Here is a 27,077-nt window from a genome sequence, read left to right as displayed (position 1 = left end):
TACACAGAAAAATCAGAGTTATTACCTGTAATAAATGTGAAAGATTCCTGCAGTGATAACCAGGCAGGACTGAAACACATCCAAGCTGTCACCACGGTAACAGCACCGCCCATCCACAGGTGAGGGGAGGAGCAAAAAGAGGGACTTTGACCATTTTATACTAAAAACACTCAACTAATGTTTCTAATGTGAAACAAATAAGCCCACATTAATGTGAGCGTTTATTAAATAATAATAATGATGATTTCCTCCTGATCTCATTTCCACAGCAGAGAAAACTGTGGTGTATATTGAGGTGGAGGGTGTGGTCTGTGGCTCAGGTGTAGAGTGAGGGTGGGGTGCACCACAGCAGCATGCTGGGACTGCTGAGGGTGGAGGAGGGAGTGATGATGACATCAGAGCTGCAGCACAGAGACCAGTGAACACACAGTCTGTTCATCTTTGCATAGATACAATATACAGCACAATATTGAATGACAGACACGCTGTGGGAGCTTCCACAGATACACTGACGTCAGCATCCAGAGTCCTCCTGCTGCTCCCCCCTCAGAGCCCCGTGATCAGCACCAACACATTCAGTTAGATGACAGAGTCCAGCTGCAGCTAGAATCAGCTCCCCTCTGTGAACAACAGCACAGCGTCAGTGTTTCACACTCAGTGAAAGGAGGAAACAGCAGAAGAACACCATGTGTGCTACGTTTCCCAGGACACACTACAAACTGCACAAATACAGAGCAGCACGTGGAAGGACCTGGAGCTGCATTTACAGAGCTGCAGACAGCGTGATGTCCTGTATGGACAGGTGGAAGGAACCAAGTCCTCAGCTGGAACACTCGTGTTTGTCCACAGACAGGAAACACAGCAGGAAACTTCCTCACAGAAGTGCAGCTCATGGATAACACACTTCCTGTCAGTCAGAATGAGGCTGCAGCCAAACACAGAAAGGTGTTTTTGTCCAGATGAGCCCAGAGAAGAAACACGAGTGTTCACAGACATCAGAAGCTCAGAGAGGTGAAACATGAGGTTGGAGTCCTCGTCAGCATCCAGAAGAGCTGCTGTGAAACCCTGAGTACTCATGACAGACTCTGATGGCACAAACACATCATGATTCAAACAGAAAGACAAACATGGAGCTCCTGATCCTCCTGCATGAGAACAAGCTGACATGAGCGCTGTGTCTGAGAGTGTCTCCCTGTCACAGTGACAATAACACAGCTGCTGCTCACAGTCATTAAACTGACCTGAGGTCAGCTGTGCTCCTTACATATGAACCATGTGACCTCACATCAGTGCTGTGGATGACTGTAGTCATAGAAGAGTAGAGCTGTAGCAGGTGGTGTGAGGAGGAGGTGGTGTATTCTAGTTAACGCAGTACTGAAACACTCCAGCAGAGGGCGCTGTTAAGTCCTTATTGTAACACAGTTACTGTGTGCAGTTAGACTTCATACATAATCTGCACTTATTTCCATCAGACATGCTGTCAGTAAATGATTGGTTTCTATTGATTCTACTTCCTGTTGACTCGTTTGATGACAGTGAAACAATCACAGCTGATTGTGTGATGATGTAAACTGTCACTGTTACATTCAGTGTGTGTGACATAATGTTAGTGCAGGCTGATAACAGCCTGGTTCTGTTAGAAACACATGAACGTGTCCATAGATCAGTGTGTGTTTAACATGAGAGCTTCAGCCCTGCTGATGTGTTAAATAAAGACATGCAGGAAAACTGATGAGACTCTGAAATAACTCTTTATATTTATAATGTAACTCTGCATCAAAAGAACAACAAAGGATCCCAGACAGGTTTCTGTGAACAAAGACCATTCTGATGTTTCTGTGTTTCTAACACTTTGACATTATTAGTAAACAGACTGCAGTGAGCAGCATTTATAAAGAGCTTCTATATAAAGATATGACAGCTGTTTGACAAGTTTATCACTCTGTGTTTGGACCTGATCAGTCCAGCTGTTTACTTGAAACATGTTCATTTACCTGTTCTGTTATATTCATGTTCTTGTCTCTGTTGAAAACACATTTTAATGTCCCTCAGATTTTTCTCCCAGATGAATAAATATAAAAATGACACAAACTGACTGCAGCTACTTTTTGTCCTTTCTGTCAAAAACCTTCATGTGACTCATGAGAGACACGTTTCAGCTGTTTGTGACAGATCAGAGGCCAACAAGTCATTTATAACACTTTCCATCATTGTTTAAAGTTCTCAGTGTTTCTGTGTTGCTGCGTATAGGATCTCCCAGCATCATCACTGTGCTGTCCAATCATTGTGTGCGAGGTTACCCTTATAGTGCGATGTGTGTTTGCACAAAGAGAAGCATGTGTGTCAAATATAAATAAGCACAGAACAGAAACAGCTGCTCGTTTCTTCTGTTTAGAGTCAAGTTAGTGTTTTGTGTCTTTGTTTGAGGCCTGATGTCGAGCAGAGGTGTGTGTAACTGCACTGCTCTGTTATATGTGTGAAGTGTGTGCTTCTCTTCAGCATCATCTTTGTCACTGCTGATTCCTTTGTGTCATCATGTGTTGAGAAGAGAGAACAGTTATAACGGAGGAGCAAAAGGAAGCCCTGAAATCTGCATCAACAAGGAAGTGTTGGCTCACCAGTGATCCCAGCAGAGCCACTGGTTTGGCTCCAGTTGTTCTAGATTCAATGATGTTGTTGCTACAGATACATGTCAGCATCTTTATTGAATTTAATATGAAGCAGAAATGGTGTCATTAGGAGAAGAAGAGGAGAACAAGTCCGGCGAGGAGGCAGCAGCTCTTAAAGATGAAACAGCAGCTCAGCCCTGAGCTCAGAGAGCTGCACATGAAAAAGCTCCTCAAGCAGATCCTGTCAGAGGTTTGTCATCAACAGGAGGAACTGTTCACATCATAGGATGAAGATGCTGTCAGCTGGATGAAGAAGGTTATTTAATGCAAACGTTCACACTGAAGTCAAATTGTTGTCGTGTTGAACAGATTCATGTACTGATCGTCTCCAGAATGTTAGAAGAGCTTCAATGAATCATTAGAAACAACTTACAGCTGCACAGCTGTGTCAAACACATCTGTGTGTCATTGTGGGATTGTTGTGTTTCTACATGTGACACACGTCTAAAACATGCACACAATCTGAACACAAACAGGGACTCATGTGTTCCCACAGCCAGATGCTGAGAGCCATTTCCTTGTAGTCCTGTGTCTACATACATGAACCATTAGATGTTATTGGAATGATTGTCAGCTCTGATAGTTTCATGTGTGTTTAGCTGGACGCTGTTTGATCCTCGACATGTTTAAAGGTGTCCAGTCCTGAGACACTGGGGCTGGAAACAGCTGTGATGTCATTGGACTGTCACACAGACAGAAGTGCATGAAGTGAGCAGCCGAGGAGCCGCTGATGTTTTGGATTCAACAGCATTTGAAAGGTCGACACAGACACATTTGCACACAGAAAGCTGAATCTGTCATATGCCACAGTGAACTCACTGTTCAGTGTTTTTCAGGAAGCTTCTTAACTGCCTCTGCTGCCAAACAAGCAGCTGATGTCCTTGAGAAGAAGCTGAAGAAGTCTTCAACAACAAATACAGGAAGTGGACTTTCAAATACTAGATTCACTTTAGACTCACAGAGAAATGACTCAACCAGCTGTGTTTGACTATATGAAAGGTCAGTGTGTGTCTGCACACAGACTGTTGTGTTGGACTGTTATTCAGTTGTCTGCTGAATGTTTTCCATTGTCTGCATCTCAGCTGTGATGAGGCTGGGGGTCATGGGAGGCCACCGTAGCAGCCTCTTCAACATCATGACATCATCATAAATGCTGCTGGACTGTCTGATGGGCTGACGGTGAAAAAGCCGTCGGGAAGGAAACAGAAGACATTTCAGAGGCTGCAGCAGATTTCTTTGATTCGGGGCCTTTTTCAGCTTTATTGGACAGAGCAGTGAAGATAAGTGACAGCAAAGCAGAGAGAAAGGGGGCGTGGCCCGGGTCAAAGCCAGGCCAGCTGCTCTCCACCTCGTGGCACATGGTCACCTGCTCATCCTAGTGAGCTCCACCAGCAGCCCTTTCACACACTTTACACTGTCAAACACTGTGTGTGGACCTCAGCTAACAACAGGCTACATTTAAGTCTGGACTACATGCTTTTATATTGTTTTTATTCCATCAGCAGCTCAACATCATGAGCAGCTTTGACATAAAGACATCAAACTCAAGCTGACTTTAAGCTACTTTTAATACAGGGGCTCAAAAACAACAACATCTTTATTATATATCAGGACACAAAGTCATTTCATCTCAAAGGGAAACAGCTTTATTTGGAATAACCAGCACTATCAACTGGTTTGGGATCTCCACCAGTTTCATGTCTTTGCAGCTTCTCCAACAAAGTTCCTGTAAAATCAGCATGTTTGTCTTTATTGGTTTGATAGTGATTGATTATTCAGTCCCAATCTGCTGTCATCTAAAGAACAAAATGATGTTTCTATGAGTCACAAAGCTCCAGATGTTGTCGGCTTCACAAAGAAAACAAAGAACTTAAACACAAAGTGTTTGGAGCCAAAATGTTCCCAAGCTGCTCTTTTTGAAATGGCAGAGGTACAGTGGTGTCTAACAGCACACTGTGGAAGGCAAACATGTTATTGTTGGATGAAACTTCATGAATCCTTTGTAGATTTGAGCTGTTGGAGCCTTTCTTTTCTCTTCAGGTGTACAGATGCTGAGGAGGCAGGTGAAGCAGGTGGAGCTGTTGTGATGCTGCAGAGGGTGTGTCTTAGTAACTCTGTGAGGCAGAACTGGATCCAACATTGTGGATGTGTTGATGTTGGAGCCATTAAGAGTCTCTGGCCACACTGTAGGATTTCCCTTTGATCCACTGTGGGGGCATTTTGGAGTCTGTCAGTGAAACTCTTCATGTTTGTGTTTGACTCCAGTTTATAGAAACAGAGAAATGTGTCATGCTTTTGTTCGGCCTCCACAAATACACACATTTGTTCATTGGTTGGACTTTTTGGAAGGAGACACATTGAAAACCATGTTAATAAGACCTTGTTGTTTCCTGTGGATCCGACACAGAGAGTGGACTTCAGACAGAAAGCGTGGAAGAGATTTTAGAGGCCGTGTGTGGCAACAGGAAGTTTCTGTGTGTTTGCTGATCTTACATGTGGAAAACAACACGTGATGTTTGTGAAGTTCTACAATGATCATTGTTCTCACAGCATTTTGAGTGGGAACAGTTCAAACTGGGAGTAGTGGGAGTTATTTACTGATTGAAACAAGCTGAATGTTTCTGTGACGATGAAGATCAGCAGCTCAGCTGATCAATGAACTGACATCTATCAGTCGTTTCATGAGATGAAGTCATCAGCAGACATTTGTTCTGACTGTGTGATGAATGTCAGAACGTCAGGGCTCTGCTTTAGTCACTGCTTGATGATCATTGGCTCATTGTTGAATCCAGGGCCCAGTCTGACCTCTGACCTTTGCTGCAGGTCTTCTGTGTTATCTCCACTTTCATGTCTGATCTTCTGCTGTATCGTCCAAAATAAACATCTGGATCATTTCCAACACTTCAGCAGATCTTTAGTTTGGGCAGTGCAGCACAGAATAACACATATTGTACTATACTGCCCACTTCCTGATCTTATTGGATCTGTGTGTGAGGTTGGTGAAGGAAACACATGTTTACTGAGTGAGTCGCTGCCATTAGGAACTAGTTTTTATATCACAGCCTGGAAATCACACAGGACCATTTCTGCAAGTGAAAAGTCGTCATTGGAGGAAAATCATTGTGTAGTTTATGCGACTGAAGAATTGTCCCAACTACATGTGCTGCTGACCCTTGACCTTTTCTTTAGGTGCACAGAGGAGTCTGTGGGAACATCCAGAACTGAGGCATCTTGAGTACAAACGTGTTCAGACCAGATGTCAAATGATGTCAGATGTCATCCGTGAATGGATGCAACTGTGGATCGTTCCAATAAAATGAGGCAGTTTTGTAAGTACAAGCCCACTACAACCCATCATCAACATTTTAAATTACATTATACATCTTCACTGATATAAAGCACCACTATTTTAACCTGATTCACTTTTTCCACCCTAACAGTTCATTCCTCAAATCAAACAAGATATTTGACCCTAAAAAATGCATCAACAAATAATTTTGTAATAAAATATTTATTCTTCAACTTTTACAAGTGAAATCAAACAAGTGTGTTTAAGAGTGAAACCAGAGTGGAAGCTGCTCATATAGAGTCCAACCCAGGCTAAAGTAAGCTGAGTAGAGCAGCACCATCAAAGTGTCGGCTCTCTGAACACGGTGCAAGATCGCCATCTGCAGGACAAAACTAGTTTTTCTCGCCCTCCTCGTCAACATCAAGATGATGTCATCGTACAGCAACTGATTCCCTGTCCGTCTGGAACAAAGCATTTACATTAAAAAAGACATTTACAGAAAATACAAACACCAACAACACATCTCATCATCACATGATATTTTATTATTTATTATATTATATATTTTTATTGTACCATCAACATCAACAAACACCAGCATATTTTCTTTGAGATTGAGTAGAGTGGACCTTTCCCTTGGTTCACTTCCTGCTCGCAGCATCAGCTGACCTCTGACTTCCTGGTTAAGGTCTCTCAGCATTGACTGGAATATCAAATCAGACTCACACCATGTTCTTGTAATGTGGTCATGTCTGTCAGCTGTTTGAAGAGCATCTCTGGCCTAAACACAATAGGAAGAACAACAACACGGCTAAAAAAACAACAACACATTTCCATATTAGATGAAGGGCACCGTAACTGGAAATGGTAACATTCATCTGATGCTGCTTTGGATTTATCTTCTGTTTTAGATCAACTTTGATCACTTCGACCCATCTTAAGTCCGTTTGTTCTAACTTCTCACTAACATCTCGTATGATTTAAGATCCCTGCTGTTCCTCACCTGCCCTGTAGGTTTGTGCTTTGACCTCCAGAGGGCGACAAATCAGCACAGACAGAGAGCTCCATTCAAACTTTGCTGCCATCAGGAATAATTCTTCAAATATAATCATCAGTGTTTGAGCAGTTATGATATCAGGGACAATCTAGACATGTGTGACAATACTGAACATGTCACATGACAAACCTTAAACATCATGTGATCCACTCTCAGTCTGCACTTTCATTCATGACTTCAACAGGTTGAAATGAGCTTTGAAGAAACATCAGTGAAATAAATCTTTCATCACAGGATTCATGTGAGCAGCAGATGAACTTTACAAAGAATCAGTGGATTTATCTTCTGTTTTAGATCAACTTTGATCACTTCGAGCCATCTTAAGTCCGTTTGTTCTTCTCACTCACTAACGTCTCATATGATTTCAGATCCCTGCTGTTCCCCAGCTGCCCTGTAGGTGGCCTCAGTGTGTCTCACACCATTTACAGATGATTACAGGTCATTTACAGTTCAAACAGGTCCAACATAAGAAATATGCAGAAAATATCCTGCTATAACAGTTTGGGTCAAAGTGCAGATGTTCCAGATGTTCTGAGTCTGTCTGTGTTTCATGTTAACATGTAGATGTTGGACCAAAGTGAAGCTTTTTGATGTGACTGCAGGAATGTGAAGTGTAACTCTGAGCTCTAGGAAATGAAACTAAACGGACTTTTTCTCCTTTATTTATAGTGTTAAAAATCCCAATTCTTTGAATCTTTGGGCTGAAGGAAGGACAATACTCGGTGTATAAATGCTCAATCAACAATCATTTATTTCCATACAATTCAACACATAAGAGCATTACAACGTCCGGACGGGAGAGATGCCTGCAGAGGGTCAGCAGCATGTCTCAAAATGGTGACGGGTTACTCAGCTTTTTATACTCTCTAGTGGCCCCCACCTAGTCGTAAAAGCCTAAACATTCACATTCTTTCTCTCTTACGGCGCCTAAATTATGACCTCGGCTCCCTGTCTTCTCTGCTCCCTGCAAAGGTGGGGGTATGGAATGTTGTCTATCTCCCTAGACACCAAGTCTCCTGCTTACAACCTTCTCTTGATGATTCAGCAGTAAAGCATGTCAAGAAAACAGTATAAGACATTCACAGCCGATCAAGGATACAGAGTGATGCACATTTATCTAATGAACTACAAAATGATTATGTTCTTTTAACTCAAAAGTATAATGAGGACTAAACTACATACTGATCACACACTCTATATTAAAGGGTATAATATGATCTACAGCAGTATCATAATTCAACTACTTTGATTACATATATAAGGTAACATATGATAACAGAATAATCTCAACAATAGGAAAGTGTAGGAGAGCAACAGATGAACAAGCGTTACTGTAACAGGAAACACAAGCACGTCATCAGAGGATCTTTATGTTCATCATCATCACTGTTTCCTTGTTCTGTCACAAACACACAACACTTCCTGCTCTCTCTCTGATGGATCTGATTGGCTGTTTCATTCACAGGAGGTCAGGGCGTCACACCAACAGCTTTAACTGCACAACGACACACTTTAAATCATCTAGAGACAAACCTGTGTGTTTGATTTATGAAGAAATAATAAAGACGTGTGTACAGCTGTCCATGAAGCAGCTTCTCACACAAACTCTGACACTTCAGCCACTTTAATTCCTGCAAAGCTGCGTAATAAAGAGCTGTGACTGCTATGAGCTGCTGCTGATGACTGCATGAAGCTCTCAGCTGAAGCTTCTTTCATTTAGTTTAATGTTAATGTCGCCTTTTTAAGTCTGTGTGAGGATTTTAATGACACACATTAAAGGAGCTTCTTTGATTAAAACCAAATTCATGTTGATTTTCAGCCTGAAATGATAAAAACTTTAATAATTCTGTTTATAATCATCAACCTGGAGACTAATGAAAAGTATAATAGTGAAAAAAAGCCTTTATTATTTGAGTAATGCCTGAATCTGCTCAGAGACGGAGACAACACAGAGGTGTTGATGACAGTTTGACATTAACTGAATTAAAAACAAAGTGCTCTTATTGTGAAAATCTGCCTCCTACTTCTTTAAATCATTTTTATGTATTTTTTAACCTCACAGTGAAACATTGAGGCATTAATCTGACACAGTTTGATCAGCAGCTGTGTTTTCACTGACGTTTCACTTTGATTTGTTCAGACTGAGCAGAGAGGATCGGTTCTCTGTGTGCGCACTGCTGAGAAACACAAGCTCATTTCTGCTGTTTCATGAAAAGTGTTATGGAGGAACAAGAAGTTCAGCCTCTAAACTCTCAGCGTGAGGACTGAGTGAAGAGTTTCAGAGCAGAGAGTTTTGGCTCACAGATTTTAGCGTCTACACAAAGAGACGATTACGCACTTGATCTGAGAACATCTCCACCTCCTACAAACAAACTCTCCTACGAGCAGCTGTAACAACTAGGGATGGGTATTGATAAGATTTTTACGATTCCGATTCCACTTTCGATTCTGTTTAACGATTCGATTCTTTATCGATTCTTTATCGATTCTTTTTAAAAAAGGAGAACACTAAGGTCGATTAGCTTAGAACTTTGTTTTATATCTTCTCTTTGAACAAGATAGAAATTTAGGAGTAACATGGCCTTACAAACCCAACAGGGAGATCTTAAGAGATTCACAGCCTACGGCTCTTCAATGGGGTGTCACAGGGTCCCCAGGAAAAAAAATGTAAATGTAAAATAATAAAATAAATATTCTTCTGTAGCAACAACAAAGTATAACATAAATTATTCTGCAGCAATTACACAAGAATATCCAGTAATGTCCCTGCCTACAATTAAACACATTCACTTACTGAAAATCATCTGCTGTGGCAAATGGGTGCAAACCTTTGACCACAAACTTAGTCACTGCTCGGTGACATTCGTCTATCCTGCCTGAAAGGAGACGCTACCGCTAGACTGCAGCAAGAACTGCCAGCATCTGAGCCAGCCTCTGTCTCTCATCATGGTCACTAAATGCACAGTAATGGCAGGTTTGTAATAAGGCAGATCGCGCTAACATAATATGCACTGTTAGTTGATTATTTACCTGCCGCATTAACGGGCGAGGACGTGCAAACGTTACCGCTGCTGCTGGGTTGAGATTCACGAGACCGGAGCGGAATTAAAAACACGACATTCATTTAAGGTCATCGCGTGTTTTGTGAGCAAATGCTTTTGCATATTCGTAGTGTTTCCTCCCTTAAATGAAACATCTACTTTGCAAGTATTGCAAGTTGCCCTGTTTTCATCCGTTCTCGTAAAGTATGACCAAACTTTTGAGCGTTTGAGCCGCCATGTTTCCTGCCAGGTAAATGACGCTCCGCAACGCGGTGACGTCATTCGGGGCGACTGGACTCGATAAGAGAATCGTTTGCAAAAATGGCAAACAATTCCAAGGAATTGAAACAGTGGGAACCGGCTCTCAACAAGAACCGGTTTTCGATACCCATCCCTAGTAAGAACCACAACAGGCAGAAGACTGGATTTCTTCAGGTCAGATTTCATGCAGTTTGCATAAATTGTGTGTCACAGACATTGTAGTTCACATTTGTGTGACTCGTTTAAATCTTCTCCTCCTGAAAGTGAAACTCTTACAAACACATAAGGACACAAAAATCCTCGTGTCCACAGCTTTCAGTCCCAAACTGACTCTGAGCCTCGTCAGTAAATCCGTCAGCTTTTTACCATCTAAAGAAGTCTTTGTGCTGCTGCAGACGTTAGTAAATCTGACCCGAAATGTTCTTTTTTCTTTAAACTCACAGGCTGCTCTCCTTTAAATGACCTGCAGGAATCAGCAGGGTCAGAACATGTGTGTGTGGCAGAGTCTGAGCAGAAACCTGCTGCAGGTTGATCAAACTAAAGTCATATTAAGGAGCTACTGGCACAGAATTAAAGTTATAAATGAAGTTTACAGAACACTGTTTGCCTTTAATTCTCTAAGCACAGATAAATGAACACCATTGGACTTTATCAGAAATGAATGAAATATCACTGGGATCAGGTGTAAAGTGACACGTGGAAGACTGGGTTTGTTTTTTAATACTTAAAGTTATCAAACAGAAACAACAGAAGTCCAAATGTTGCACTTGAATACAGAGAGAACAGAAATGATGGAGGAATCATTTAGTTCCACTCAGAAATATGAACGTCAGGTTAATCAGACGATGGACTGAAGAACAATCAGAGTGTTTCCATATAGAAACATCTGTTTGTTCTTAATCACTCACTCAAAAAAGAGAAACTGGATGCCTGTTACATTTACAGGAGTTTGAAGAAAACATGTTTCTGAAATGAACATAATTAAATCATACAGGGAGTGCAGAATTATTAGGCAAGTTGTATTTTTGAGGAATAATGTTATTATTGAACAACAACCATGTTCTCAATGAACCCAAAAAACTCATTAATATCAAAGCTGAATGTTTGTGGAAGTAGTTTTTAGTTTGTTTTTAGTTTTAGCTATTTTAGGGGGATATCTGTGTGTGCAGGTGACTATTACTGTGCATAATTATTAGGCAACTTAACAAAAAACAAATATATACCCATTTCAATTATTTATTTTTACCAGTGAAACCAATATAACATCTCCACATTCACAAATATACATTTCTGACATTCAAAAACAAAACAAAAACAAATCAGCGACCAATATAGCCACCTTTCTTTGCAAGGACACTCAAAAGCCTGCCATCCATGGATTCTGTCAGTGTTTTGATCTGTTCACCATCAACATTGCGTGCAGCAGCAACCACAGCCTCCCAGACACTGTTCAGAGAGGTGTACTGTTTTCCCTCCTTGTAAATCTCACATTTGATTTTTTTTTTCAAGGTTCAAGGTTCTTTATTTGTCACATGCATAGTTATACAAGTATAACACACAGTGAAATGTAGCCTGACACGCTCCTCGACATGTGCAAAAATTGGGGGGGGGGGGGGGGGGGTGTAGAGGAAGAACATTATATATATACATATAGTATATACACTGGGTGAATGTGCAGTAGTAGCAGCAAGCAGGTGAATTCTGTACATTAATATGAATAGACATCTGACTATTTTACAGGATAGACAATATAAACATATTTAAAATTAAAGGAATTGAAATGTACATTGTGCCTTGGTTTAGTGTCTGGAAGAGTCCTGTCTCAGTCAATTATAGATGATGTGAGAGGGCGGGTGTGTGTGTTTAGAGCACGGATGGCTTGGGGATAGAAGCTCCTCTTGAGTCTCTCTGTCCTTGCCCGGAAGATGCGGAACCTTCTACCAGATTGCAGAAGTTGGAACAGTTTGTTGCCAGGATGGGACGGGTCCTTCAGTATCTGCGCTGCTCTAGTCCGGCATCTCCTGGTGTAGGTGATGATGGACCACAGGTTCTCAATGGGGTTCAGATCAGGTGAACAAGGAGGCCATGTCATTAGTTTTTCTTCTTTTATACCCTTTCTTGCAGCCACGCTGTGGAGTACTTGGACGCGTGTGATGGAGCATTGTCCTGCATGAACATCATGTTTTTCTTGAAGGATGCAGACTTCTTCCTGTACCACTGCTTGAAGAAGGCGTCTTCCAGAAACTGGCAGTAGGACTGGGAGTTGAGCTTGACTCCATCCTCAACCCGAAAAGGCCCCACAAGCTCATCTTTGATGATACCAGCCCAAACCAGTACTCCACCTCCACCTTGCTGGCGTATGAGTCGGACTGGAGCTCTCTGCCCTTTACCAATCCAGCCACGGGCCCATCCATCTGGCCCACCAAGACTCACTCTCATTTCATCAGTCCATAAAACCTTAGAAAAACCAGTCTTGAGATATTTCTTGGCCCAGTCTTGACGTTTCAGCTTGTGTGTCTTGTTCAGTGGTGGTCGTCTTTCAGCCTTTCTTACCTTGGCCATGTCTCTGAGTATTGCACACCTTGTGCTTTTGGGCACTCCAGTGATGTTGCAGCTCTGAAATATGGCCAAACTGGTGGCAAGTGGCATCTTGGCAGCTGCACGCTTGACTTTTCTCAGTTCATGGGCAGTTATTTTGCGCCTTGGTTTTTCCACACGCCTCTTGCGACCCTGTTGACTATTTTGAATGAAACGCTTGATTGTTCGATGATCACGCTTCAGAAGCTTTGCAATTTTGAGACTGCTGCATCCCTCTGCAAGATATCTCACTATTTTTGACTTTTCTGAGCCCGTCAAGTCCTTCTTTTGACCCATTTTGCCAAAGGAAAGGACGTTGCCTAATAATTATGCACACCTGATATAGGGTGTTGATGTCATTAGACCACACCCCTTCTCATTACAGAGATGCACATCACCTAATATGCTTAATTGGTAGTAGGCTTTCGAGCCTATACAGCTTGGAGTAAGACAACATGCATGAAGAGGATGATGTGGACAAAATACTCATTTGCCTAATAATTCTGCACTCCCTGTATACGATCTGCATGAAACTTAACTACTTAACAAGTCTCAGTTCTTGTTGAGATGATGTGATCCAGTCTAGTAAGAGTGGTTAGCTGCCAGATGACTCACAATTACACAAGATTAGGTGAGATTTCAGACCGAGGGAAAATCACTGGGGTGATCGCAGGAAGAGGCAGAAAAGCACAGACGTGCTGGACCTCACAGTCATTTGGAAAAGGTAAGAATGAATCTGTCTTCATTCATCTACATGGAAATATATCACCAACAAACAAACCAATAATACAACCAAATCACTCCCAGTTCAAGACTTTGGTTATTTACAACATTTGAAACATACTGTGTAGCTCAGTCAAAACAGCCCAAGGCCAAGTGAAAGTGCTGAGAGGGAAAAGATCATGATTAACGATTTATTTAAACTCATAACTGGGGCAGCAGCTGAGCTTTGTGAGCTGCAGCTTAAAACATGTAACCATGCTTTCAGTGTTGCAAATTTCCTGTTACTAGCTAGGTCAAATCCAAATTTAGTGTACAGGTCATAAGATCATATAGAGGCAAAATCATGATACATCATGAATCATTTTTACGTTTTAGTTGTAATAATTATATATTTCTTGTTCATTTTAGTTCTCATGTGGTCAAAAAGTCTAAGTCAAAATTCTCAGCATTTTCAAATTACAGCTTCTTAATTTATATAGATAATTTTAATATTCTACTGCTCAGAAATAATTTACAATTTCCAGCTGTGAATTCCATCTTATTTACATTTTTTAACATTATATACTAGATGGGACTTGATGAAATGACCAATATAGATATATGCCCAGTAGCAGAATATCTTGTAATTATGTTTTACTCCCCTCTGGTGGCCAAATTAAACACGAGGCGATCGTGGCTCAAGAGTTGGCAGCTCGTCTTGTAATCGGAAGGTTGCCGGTTGGAGCCCCGGCTCGGACAGTCTCGGTTGTTGTGTCCTTGGGCGAGACGCTTCACCTACCGGTGTTGGCCAGAAGGGCCGATGGTGCGATATGGCAGCCTCGCTTATGCAAGTGCGCCCCAGGGCATCTGACAAGGATGCCTCCTTAATGTATTTATTTTTAACTTAAATCACTGCAAATATTTGAGAACATTTTATCATTAACGATGCCATGATTGATTCTGTTAGATCTTTATTGACACACATGACATCAGCAGGTCAAACCAAGTGGAGGGGTTTGTTTGTCCATAGAGATGCTTCCTTTTGTTTGTGTTAAGGTTTAAAGGGATTTGTTGAATGTGTTTCTTTTCATCAATACTGCCATTTAGTTGTGTAAATGTGCATGTTAGAAGTGTGAAGAGGTTTTGTGTTTTAGATCATCTGTGTAGAGTTTTAGATGCCTCAGTTTGAGTGAGTGGTACTGGCGGGGCAATTGGAGGGAAATTGATGGCCCTATTTAAAGCCAGTCTCTACCAGATCCAAGAGAGAGGAGAGGTGAGCTGTGTTACCAGAGCCATGGTCTGTTGAGTTTTGTTAATACAGTTGATTTGGGGGAAGTTTCACATTAAATTAAGTTCACTGTAAATAAATTGCTCACCTTTGGAAACCTGAAATGTCTGCGTAGTCTGCTTCCCACCACCTTCCTTGACATTTGAGTCTGACTATCTCACATACTGGTTAGTGTAAATGGGACACAGAAACCTTTACATTTAATCCCTTCACCTGATATCTAGTGTCAAAGAATATCAAAGCTGTAAAAGCTGTTTACAGCTATTAAAACAAGCTCGGCTTTACAAAAGAAGACATGCCCTTGGATAAAAGAGTCTATCTTAAACTTAAGGAGAATATGCCGCAAAACGGGACGACTATGGAAGAAAAGCAAACTCCTTAAATGACAAATGAAAACTGTTAGATCAAATATTTTTCTAGACTCATATCAAAAAACAAGAGAAATCCCAAGTTTCTTTTTGACAAAATTAGTGATATTGTCTCCCCAGATGTGGTACCTTTAGATGTACACTTTAAAGTAGATAGTAGTAAACAATTTTTTGTTGACATGATTAAAGAAATCAATGCTGAAATCTCCCCAAAGCTTTCTTGTTCTCCGAGTCAGGCACTCCCTTTGTACTCCTGGTCAACTTTTACAAATGCAAAATATATATTGAAATAGCAGCCCTGGTGGACAAAATGAAGCCACCTACAAGCCCCTAAGACATTGTCCCCACTAAGCTCTTCATCAATGCTTTTGACACCATTGGTCCTTGGGTTGGGAACCTTTTTAATGTTTCTCTTCAGACTGGGGTGTTCCCCAGCTTTTTTAAACATGCCATTGTGGAACCAAGACTCAAAAAACCCAACCTGGATCCAACACTACTTTAAAATGTAATCTCCAAACTCCCATTTATGTCAAAACTCCTTGAGAAGGCAGTAGCTGTCCACCTCACAGCATACTTGGAGAACTATAACTTCAATGAGCGTTTTCAGTCTGGGTTCTGTAAATTGCATTCCACTGAGACAGCACTACTGAAAGTTACTAATGATATTATGATGTCAGCAGACTCTGGAGAATACACAGTCCTAGTCTTGTTAGACCTTACCTCAGCCTTTGATACAGTCAACCATACCATCCTGATAAACAGACTGAGAGACCTGGTTGGGACGTCTGCTCTGTTCACTGGTTTTCTTTTGATATATCTGAAAGGAGTTTTAGTGTGTCTGCAAACCAGATCACGTCGGAATCTACAGAGTTGTTGTGTGGAGTTCCTCAGGGCTCTGTGCTGGGACCTATTCTGTTTTTAATATACAATTTTCCTTTAAGCCAGATAATACAGCAGTTTCCTGAAGTATCTTATCATTTCTTTGCTGACAATATTCAGCTATATTATTCTTTTAAGCCTGCTGAAGCTCATAAGCTCTCCAATCTGATTGACTGTTTAACCAACATTAAACAATGGTTGAACAATAATTGCTTACAGATAAACCCGGCAGAAACTTTGATTATTGCAGCAGACAGTGCCTGATATTAAACGGCGACTGGGTGACTGAGGTTCCTCACAGAAACATAACCTTAGAAACCTGGGTGTTATTTTCGATGAAGCTTTTTCTTTGGAGGGACATTTAAATCAGACAGTAAGAACCTGCTTTTTTCACTTGAGGAACATTTCTAAACTTAGATCCATCGTGTCAACAAGTGAACTTGAGATGATAATACATGCTTTTGTCTCTACAAGACTTGACTACTGCAACAGCCTGTTTACTTGTCTAAACAAGAAAGGGCTAGCTCGTCTACAGGTTGTTCAAAACTGACAGCAAGGCTACTGACCCGCTCGAACAAGGGAGCTCATATGACCCTGTTTTAAAGTCGGTGCACTGGCTACCAATCAGATTTAGGTTCCATTTTAAAATTCTAGCTTTAACTTTTACATTTTACATTACAGGAACTTTTCTCTTTGTGTCCAATATCAACACTGTGACTCCTCAGAGTGTAAACTTTACTTCAGCAAAACCAAAAACTGAGTAGTAGAAGTAGTCACACCAAATGTCTTATGATAACAAGTAAAAATATGTTTTCAGTACACGGCCTGAACTTCTTCCTCAATTTCTTCTTCTTCCGTCAGCTTATGTTGAGATTATTTCAGTTTGTAGATGATCAGATTACATAATTGTAATTTACATAATTAAACTAAGGGGTAAGATGGCTCCAGTGTGTGTGCTTGCTGTTTACCTCTGTCAGTTTTCTTACTGTTTGTTCTGTTTCTGATGATTCTTGTCACTGAAATCAACTCAAAACTGGGGAACACCAAAAACCTTTGGATCTTCAGTTTTTTGCCATCAGCTTTCAGAGCTCTAATCAGAAGAAACAAACAGGGTATCCTCTGCTCCTGGCTGATGTTCCTGATTACTTGCTACATAAAGTGCCACCACCTGCTCCGACACACCGCCACAGACACCGGGGTAAACGTGCCGGTCGGCTGGTGAAGTTTAAAGCTTGACTTATCTTTTCTTCAGCGGCCGCTCCAGCTGGTTATGGTCCGTTCCGCCACATCCCAAGGCGTCTCCTGGATCCTGTTATCTCCTGTCTGGTTACTGTTGTGGGCTTGGGTGTCCATAACCCTGCTCACCACTGTTTTTTGCATTGTGGGAGTCATGGAATAAACTTTTTGAATTTGGTCCCATTAACTTGGGCTTCACCGACAACTTCTACCCAGGCTCCAGCTCCAATGAAGATGGCTCTAACAAATGCGTGGTCCTTAGCAAATAAAGCTCCATTATAAATTATTTTTCCTCCAATGGATTGGATCTCCTTTTTGTGACTGAGACACAGATGAGAGTTGGTGAGTCTAGCATTATTTCTGGACTGTTACCCTCTGACGGCTCATTTCTTAATGCTCCAAGGATGTCAGGTACAGGAGAAGGAATATTGACTGTGTTCAAAAATAACTTTCACTGCAAACAACTCCATGTACCTGTTTAAACAAGTGACAATATTCACTAAATAAGCACTAATAATATATTAATTTTGTAACACACTGAAAACAGTTCATCTAACTGTGACTGTAAACATGTTTCCATTTGTCACTTCATTTTTTACTCTGAAACACAGGAAATGACATCATGGCTCAAATCGTTGTCATTAAAATCTTTCTTTATTTAACATTTGAATTTTTTATTTAACATTTCCAAGATTCAATAACATAAAGAACCCGAACAATAAAACATTTATGTGGATCAAAATACATTAAAACAAAAACTTTATAATAGGAAACAGAGTTTTCAACCAACTGATGAATAGAAAGCTAACCACTCGACATGAACACTACAGTAGGACAGTTTTGAAAGCTTAAAATGGAACTAGGGGAAGAGTTTGATTCACAGCTGCCTCATCAGATTTTTACAGGAGATTCTATCTGAACTCTGTGGAGCCTGATCTCAAGCTTTTTGAGTCTGACACAGAAACCAGAGGATCTTTCTGTGTCTTCAGATTCACTGTGATCCAGTGATGGGAGTGATTTCAGCCCTGAGTGATCGCGCTGATGTTTGCACAGAGCAGACAATGAGGTGAATGTTTGGGCACATTGGTAACAGTGAAACAGTTTATTAGTAACGTGGGATCGTTTGTGTGCAGAGTATGAACTGAGATTCCTGAAGCTCTTGTCACACTGGTCACAGCTGTAGTTTCCTTCCATGTGTGCACGTTCATGCCTGTTACGATTATGTGAATGTGAGAAGCTTCTCTCACAGTGTCTGCACTTGTGTGGTTTCTCTCCTGTGTGGACTCGTTTGTGTGTTTTAAGCTGACCTGCAGTGGTGAAGGATGACCCAGACTGATCACAGAGGTGCTTTTCAACCCCACTGTGAATCAGTTGTTGGTCTATAATATGTGAAACATGTGTCAAACGTCTCCATTATGAAAGATATCAGGTCATCTTGAGCCACAAAAACATTCCTATCATGAGGTAGACGCTGGAATCAGTTTGCTGCAGACGTTTATATATCCGATATTTATCCAGTTAAAAGTTGAAATTCAAAAACGTCTTTTCAAGAGTCGTCTGTCCAAGAGGAGCAGAAGCTGCAACAAATATAACAACAGTTATTTGTGGCTGTTTTAAACGGCCACAAAGGAGCAGATTGGTTATAATGCAGCTGCTTCAGAGGAATAAACACTGTTTTTATTTCATGTGTAACACCTTTCAATAATGTGTTGACTAAAGTCTATTGACCAGTATAAGTAAAGACACACACACAAACACACACAAACACACACATGGAAACACTGAAACCTGTTTTTGGTGCAGCAGCGGTCCCAGCTGCTCGCCTTTATCTAGACTGGGTCGGCTGCTGATCTCAATATAATCAATGTTTAAAGTTCTCAGTGTTTCTGTGTTGCTGCGTATAGGATCTCCCAGCATCATCACTGTGCTGTCCAATCATTGTGTGCGAGGTTACCCTTATAGTGCGATGTGTGTTTGCACAAAGAGAAGCATGTGTGTCAAATATAAATAAGCACAGAACAGAAACAGCTGCTCGTTTCTTCTGTTTAGAGTCAAGTTAGTGTTTTGTGTCTTTGTTTGAGGCCTGATGTCGAGCAGAGGTGTGTGTAACTGCACTGGTCTGTTATATGTGTGAAGTGTGTGCTTCTCTTCAGCATCATCTTTGTCACTGCTGATTCCTTTGTGTCATCATGTGTTGAGAAGAGAGAACAGTTATAACGGAGGAGCAAAAGGAAGCCCTGAAATCTGCATCAACAAGGAAGTGTTGGCTCACCAGTGATCCCAGCAGAGCCACTGGTTTGGCTCCAGTTGTTCTAGATTCAATGATGTTGTTCCTACAGAAACATGTCAGCATCTTTATTGAATTTAATATGAAGCAGAAATGGTGTCATTAGGAGAAGAAGAGGAGAACAAGTCCAGCTCCATGATCTGATCTTAATGATGTTGTTTTTATTCCTGTCTGTCAGAACTGGATTGGAAACTATCAAAGGTCTAAAAACAGCCTCAACCCTCCCACAGAGCAAACTTTACACACGTCATCTTTCAGCTACAATCTTTGTTGCAGGGATCTTCTGCCAAACAAGGCTGAGAGAAGATTTCTTACAGCTGTCATGTTGATGCTGTTTCAGTCTTTGGGCAAACACTGATATATTAGGGCTGATATCAGGGCTGCACAAGTTCTTTGTGTTTGTGATCATGAATAATAGAAGTGTGGAAGGCAAACATGTTATTGTTGGATGAAACTTCATGAATCCTTTGTAGATTTGAGCTGTTGGAGCCTTTCTTTTCTCTTCAGGTGTACAGATGCTGAGGAGGTGTGAAGAGTTAATCTAGCTGTGTTTGCTTTTGCAAGAGAACTACAATGTTTTGATGATTGGGTGACAGGTTTTCTTATTTGTGTGAAGAGTTTTGCAAAATTAGCCAATAGTTACAAAAAAAAGGGCTTAAGCAATCAGAAAAAACTGTAAGCACAGTAACAAAGTGTTTGTTACGCCCCCTGCTGGATAGAAGGCAGAACTGGAAAATATGGGAAGGACTGGAGACACTAGAGAGAGTCAGCACAGAAAAGGCTAAACAAAGAGCAAAGTTAAGGTGGGAGGACCAGTTTACACAAGAAGGCAGCTTCTTAATAACCTGCATTGTTAGAGTTTCTCATGATTTTATGTGCATCTGTGTTTCATGCCTTAAATTTCTCTCTCCTCCCTTTGCAAAGCACACAGTTGCCCTGTGCCAAGGCTGTTTGAATAAATCACTGTGATGGTAATAATGACCCTGATCTCTCCTTTTTGTGTTCAGTGTGTTACACATGCATTGTCAGACACCCACACCTGTTTGTGTGTTTGAGCATGTGTATGTGAGAGAGACCAAGCACTGAAGCTTCATCAGAGTTTTGCTGCCTTCGCTGTACAGTGTGCATATGTGTCAAACTGTCTGAGGGTCCTTCTGTAACTCCAGTAACAGACACATGGACGGAGTCGTTTTCATTTATTATCTGATAGATGCAGAAACAGCTGCTTCCACACATGCTGCAATAGTCATGAGAGTTGAGGCTTTCCCTTTCCTCACCACTGCTGGGTGTACTGCAGAGACTGGAAGATAAATGGATAATAGATCAATATTTGTAATAGATGGGCCGTTACTAAGACGACTGATAAACATAATGAAAATGAGTCATAGCCAGTCTACAATGACAGGCCAAGCCTTATCACAGGAATTCAATGATACCTACTGAGAACCTGTTGGGAATCTTGGGGTTGTGATCGTCATCCATCTTCAGGTCACCTTCACAGTGATGCTGACTTCCGGCTACAAACAGCACATGGAAATGTTACCTCTCTTGTTTACCTCTCATCCCATTAGGCTGCCCCTCCCTAAGCCTAGCAGAGGTCTTCTTCAGATTACTTTGCAGCGTAATCCTCTTCGAGGAAACTGTTGTTATGCGCTGGTGCCATATGAAAACATAAACTGAACTGAAACACAAGCTTGTTGAGAGCTCTAACACAAGGAAACAAGGTCAGACCACAAGGAGCAGGAGACCTGATTACCACCTTAAGACTGATCCCACTCATCACTAATGTGAGTGATTTGCACGAGAGCCAAATCAATCAAACTGAATGGACAGAGCTGTTACGCTGATATTTAAGGTGTGTTCACTAAATGATTTGATTTGTTCTGTGTGTAACCTGTAGCTGTGGCATCGGTGAGGGAGATGCTGTAGGGACAGTGAACCTTCTGAAAAAATGATGTGTGCTTCTAGCTGACCACATGGCTAACTTGCTGCTGCTGCCCTTAGAATGATCTCAGCCAAACGAATGGCTGACAAGGGAGAGAATGAGGCAGTGAATGATGAATCCTTTGTTATCCACTGCCAAGAAAGCATTACATCAATGGGTTCTGATATGTGAGAGTGTAGAGCAGCCTGTGTGTGGCCTGTCATAAATCATTCAGATGCCAGATAATTCAATTCAGTTTTATTTACACAGCGCCAAATCACAACAACAGTCGCCTCAAGGTGCTTTATGTTGTACAGTAGATCCTACAATAATACATACAGTGAAGAACCCAGCAATCAAATGACCCCCTATGAGCAGCACTTTGGCGACAGTGGGAAGGAAAAACTCCCTTTAACTGGTTCCACAGAAGAGGGGCCTGAAAACTGAAGGCTCTGCCTCCCATTCTACTTTTAAATACTCTAGGAACAACAAGTAGGCCTGCAGAGCGAGAGCGAAGTGCTCTAATAGGGTGATATGGTACTACAAGGTCATTAAGATAAGATGGGGCCTGATTATTTAAGACCTTGTATGTGAGGAGCAGGATTTTGAATTCTGGATTTAACAGGAAGCCAATGAAGGGAAGCCAAAACAGGAGAAATCTGCTCTCTCTTTCTAGTCCCTGTCAGGACTCTTGCTGCAGCATTTTGGATCAGCTGAAGGCTTTTCAGCGAGTTTTTAGGACTTCCTGATAATAATGAATTACAGTCGTCCAGCCTGGAAGTAATAAATGCATGAACTAGTTTTTCAGCGTCAGTCTGAGACAGGATATTTCTAATTTTAGAGATGTTGCACAAATGGAAGAAAGCAGTCTTACATATTTGTTTAATATGTGCGTTGAAGGACATGTCCTGGTCAAAAATGACTCCAAGGTTCCTCACAGCGTTACTGGAGGCCAAGGTAATGCCATCCAGAGTAAGGATCTGCTTAGATACCATATTTCTAGGCTTTTCAGGGCCGAGTACAATAACCTCAGTTTGATCTGAATTAAGAAGCAAAAAGTTAGCGGCCAATCCAGGTCTTTATGTCTTTAAGACATTCCTGCAGTTTAACTCATTGGTGTGTGTTATCTGGCTTCATGGACAGATAGAGCTGGGTGTCATCTGCATAGCAGTGTAAATGTATGCTATGTCTTCTAATGATGCTGCCTAAGGGAAGCATGTATAATGTAAACAGAATTGGTCCTAGCACTGAACCCTGTGGAACTCCATAATTAACCTCAGTGTGTGAAGAGGACTCTCCATTTACATGCACAAACTGGAGTCTATTAGATAGATATGATACAAACCACTGCAGTGCAGTACCTGTAATACCTACAGCATGTTCTAATCGCTCTAATAGGATATTATGGTCGACAGTATCGAACGCTGCACTGAGGTCTAGCAGGACAAGCACAGAGATGAGTCCACTGTCAGAGGCCATAAGAAGATCATTTGTAACCTTCACTAAAGCTGTTTCTGTGCTGTGATGAGCTCTGAAACCTGACTGAAACTCTTCAAATAAACCTCTGCAGATGATCTGTTAGCTGTTTGACAACTACTCTTTCAAGGATGTTTGATATAAAGGAAGGTTGGAGATTGGCCTATAATTAGCTAAGACTGCTGGGTCTAGAGATGCTTTTTGAGTAAAGGTTTAACTACAGCTAGCTTGAAGGCCTGTGGTACATAGCCGATCATTAGAGATAGGTTGATCATATTTAAGATCGAAGCATTAACCCTCCTGCCATCCTTTAAAAAACTCACACCCATCACCCTAGGGACCATTCTCAGCCACGCCATAAAAAGACCATATATCCATATTTTATTCCACTTTAAATTAGCCAACCTTGTAAAACTACTTCTCCCTGAAATATTCATGTAAAGTTTTAATTATATTTTCGTTGTTTTAACCCTTCAAATCCCAGTGTTATTACATGAGCGCCCTGTGTTATAAGCCCCAAAAACCAAAAAACGAAACTAAATATTTCCACAAAAAACCAGTTGAAGTAATATGTGATTGTCATTATAAGTAGGCCTTTAGATGGACCAAAGATTGGCACCAACATACATTTTGACCTGCCATTATTTTTTTGCATTTTTTTTGCAATTTAAAAATTAAAACTTCAAGGCCCTGAGTCTTCATTGACATCCAAGAAAAGAAGAAAAAATAAAATCATATGATGATAATTTGGGGTTGAAAAATAGCGTTTATAATGGAAGTCAATGGGCAGAAAATGGTCCCCAGGGTGATGGGTGTGGGGATTTCTGCTGCTCAGCCATTTTAGGCTGATTTAAGGAATTCACACTGGAATATTAACATTGACAGGTAAAAACTATCCTGTGGCAAGTTTGGTTATATTCCACTGAACACAGTGGAAATGGCAGCCATTTAACACATAGCAGTGGCACAAAAAGGTCCCAAGAAGGCAGGAAGGTTAATTAATGGCAGGACTTCTTTGAGCAGTTTTGTAGGAATGGGGTCTAAAAGACACGTTGATGGTTTGGAGGAAGTAATTATTGAAGTTAACTCAGAAAGATCAATTAGAGAAAAAGAGTCTAACTTAACATCAATGGTACTAAGAGTAGCTGTAGATAATATTACATCTGTGGGATGATTATTGGTAATTTTTTCTCTAATGATAAAATTTTTATTTGTGAAGAAGTTCATGAAGTCATTACTAGTTAACGTTAAAGGGATGGTTGGCTCAACAGAGCTCTGACTGTTTGTCAGCCTGGCTACAGAGCTGAAGAGAAACCTGGGGTTGTTCTTATTTTCTTCAATCAGTGATGAATAGTAAGATGTTCTGGCTTTGCGGAGGGCTTTCTTATAAAGCAGCAAACTATTTCTCCAGGCTAAATGATGATCCTCTAAATTTGTGACACGCCATTTCCTCTCCAGATTACGAGTCATCTGCTTTAGGGTACGTGTTTGAGAATTATACCACGGAGTCAGGTACTTCTGATTAGAGACCTTAGTTTTCACTGGAGCTACAGTATCCAGAGTCGTACGTAGTGAGGAGGTGAAATTATTAACAAGATGATCGACCTCTGTTGGGGTAGCGTTCAGATAGCTGCTCTGCTCTGTGTTGGTACAGGGCATTGGAGATGATAACAGTGGGTGGATTATATTCTTAAACTTAGTTACAGCGCTTTCAGAAAGACATCTACTGTGATAAAGTCTACTCTCCACCGCTGTGTAATCAATTATTGTAAATGTAAATGTTATCAGGAAATGATCAGACAGGAGAGGGTTTTCAGGAAACACTGTTAAATGTTCAGTTTCTATGCCATATGTTAAAACAAGATCTAGAGTGTGATTAAAGTGGTGGGTGGGTTCTTTTACATTTTGAGAGAAGCCAATTGAGTCTAATAACTGTCGTGGTTCTGGGTCATTTGACCCAGCTTTTGAGTTTATGGTGTTTTTTTTCTGTGTTATAATGTTTTAGTTTTCTATTAGTTAGTATTGAGTTAAACTTGGTTATGGCTGCTATGTTTAGTTATATTTCTGTCTCCGTGTTGTCTCGTCTCACCTTCCTGTTTACATGTTTTTCTCCCAGTGTTTTGTTCCATGAGCAATAAATCAGATAAGAAGTCTGAGAAATCAGACAAAAACTCAGAGTAAGGATTAGGCTTAGAGATGATAACAAATAAAACTGTTTTTTCAGTTTTCCAGCTTGGCTGGACAAGACTAAGCATCAGGCTTTCAAATGAACTAAAACTCAATCTGGGTGTTTGGGTGATCAATAAGTGGAAGTAGATAATATAGAGGATCGCTGCCCCACCCCACCAACCCCCCGAGCTGTACTTCGAGGATTGTGATAGTTAAAAGCCTGGTCCTACCTCGTTCTTCTTGTGTTGCATTTGATTTGGTTGCATTGGTGTCAGCACAGCTTCTCATGTGCACCAACTGTGAAGAGAAAGATGGACACAATAGCCAACTCTGTACTCATCTGCAGTTTAAAGAATATGTCACAGTTTGAGGAAAGTCTGCCTTCAGTGCTCAGATCATCAGAACAATGTGTTACAGGGAGGGTAATGGATGAGCCAGAGAGTTGGAGAAATGATTTGAAGTTCTCTAACTTCCAACTAAAAGTGTGACAGCTCCTGACTTGAAGCCTTGACAAACTTGGATTGGCACTATTACGAGCACTGAAACTTAATGAAAGACCTGTATGGTGAAAGACATGCAGTTAGTGGGTTTAGGTCCATTGGTGATTGTAAATTGTGGGTGTGAATGGTCGTCTGTGCCTCTCGCTCTGTGGTAGCTGGGAAAGGCTGCAGCCCTCCTGTGACCCTGATGATAAGTGGAAGAGGATGGATGGTTTGTGATAGGATCTAATTAGTTTCCCGAGTATATACAATCTGGAGATGTTGCCAACGTAATGAAAAATGTTCAGATTCTGGTTACACTTGATGTCATTTCATATTTAAAAACACTGAAAGTTTCATAAGTGAACATTTATGTCTGGTTCCTTATTAGAAAGCAGATAGCTGCTTGCTCACCGGCTGCTTGTCTCGGGCCATCCTGCGGTCCAGAGCAGTCTGCCGTCGCCTGGCCTCCCAGTGCATAGCTGACATCTCGAGTGAGTCTGGGCTACGGAGACGTAGACACTGTAAACCTCTGTGGTGTGCCTGCACCGAAGGTCACTTTGGGAAGTACATAAAAAGAGAACTGGGGTAAATGTAGAGATGAAGGTGTGAAGTTTGGAGGACATGGGAAGTTCAGTTGCCATGGAAACCCGTTCCCTTATCATCTTCATTTATGCATGATGTTACATGACATCAAAGCCAGGATGCAGATTGCTTTGGAAATAGAGAGATGGTCAGTGTCAGGAGCAGAACATCTGAAGCCTCTACACCTCATGGATGGAGAGAGGAAGAAGACCTGACCAATGTATGCTGCTCATCTGAACCCATCTGTCCACTCACACCTCACCACCCTCTCATGACTTCCTCATGCAGCACCACAGTTCCTCTCTTGGCAGCATCTCATCTGCTTCCTCTGATCCACAAAGACACAGTGAAGCTCCATCTGTCCTCCTCCATCAGCACAATCCAGCATCGTCACGTCTGCAGTGCTTTTCTTCAACAACTCTCTCTGGTACTTTCATGGTGTCTCTTCAGCTTCAGCCCTTAGTTACTACAGCTCTCACCTTTGTTACGGATAACGAGCATCAGTACACTTTTCCACTCCTCAGACATCCTGTCACACACCAAGCACAGGAGTCCACTTCTTGACACCTCCACAGGTATGTCTCCTCTCTTTATCATCCTCACATTCTCTCATTTTCACGATTCAAACTGACTCGAGCAGCATGTGCTGGTGCTGGGGAGGATTGGATTACAAACACTGTGCTTTATCTCACAGCAGCTACATGATACAGCACCCAACCACTGCCACCAGCTACTCTGATTACTGTGCTGGGTCCTGTCTCACCTGCTCTCAGTGTGAGCCCTGTACGCT

At 41.3% G+C, this 27,077-nt stretch overlaps 2 long non-coding RNA genes across 2 annotated transcripts in view; both read right to left on the bottom strand.

Moving 5' to 3' along the window:
- LOC146670765 (uncharacterized) overlaps positions 1 to 27,077 on the bottom strand; it is a 428,660-nt gene that overhangs the window by 396,418 nt on the left and 5,165 nt on the right. The gene's annotated exons all lie outside the window — the stretch shown is intronic.
- LOC146670766 (uncharacterized) lies at positions 20,898 to 26,233 on the bottom strand. Its single transcript, XR_014911572.1, has 4 exons — positions 26,117 to 26,233; positions 25,454 to 25,520; positions 21,095 to 21,171; positions 20,898 to 20,954 (listed from the first exon to the last, which is right to left on the bottom strand). It is a non-coding gene; the product is annotated as an uncharacterized LOC146670766 (long non-coding RNA).

The sequence above is a fragment of the Rhamphochromis longiceps genome, linkage group LG4 (genome assembly GCF_057381845.1).
Source record: "Rhamphochromis longiceps isolate RC_006_pf linkage group LG4, R_longiceps_female_GT1.1, whole genome shotgun sequence".
Taxonomy (NCBI): domain Eukaryota; kingdom Metazoa; phylum Chordata; class Actinopteri; order Cichliformes; family Cichlidae; genus Rhamphochromis; species Rhamphochromis longiceps.
This window is presented reverse-complemented; position numbering and strand designations above follow the sequence as displayed.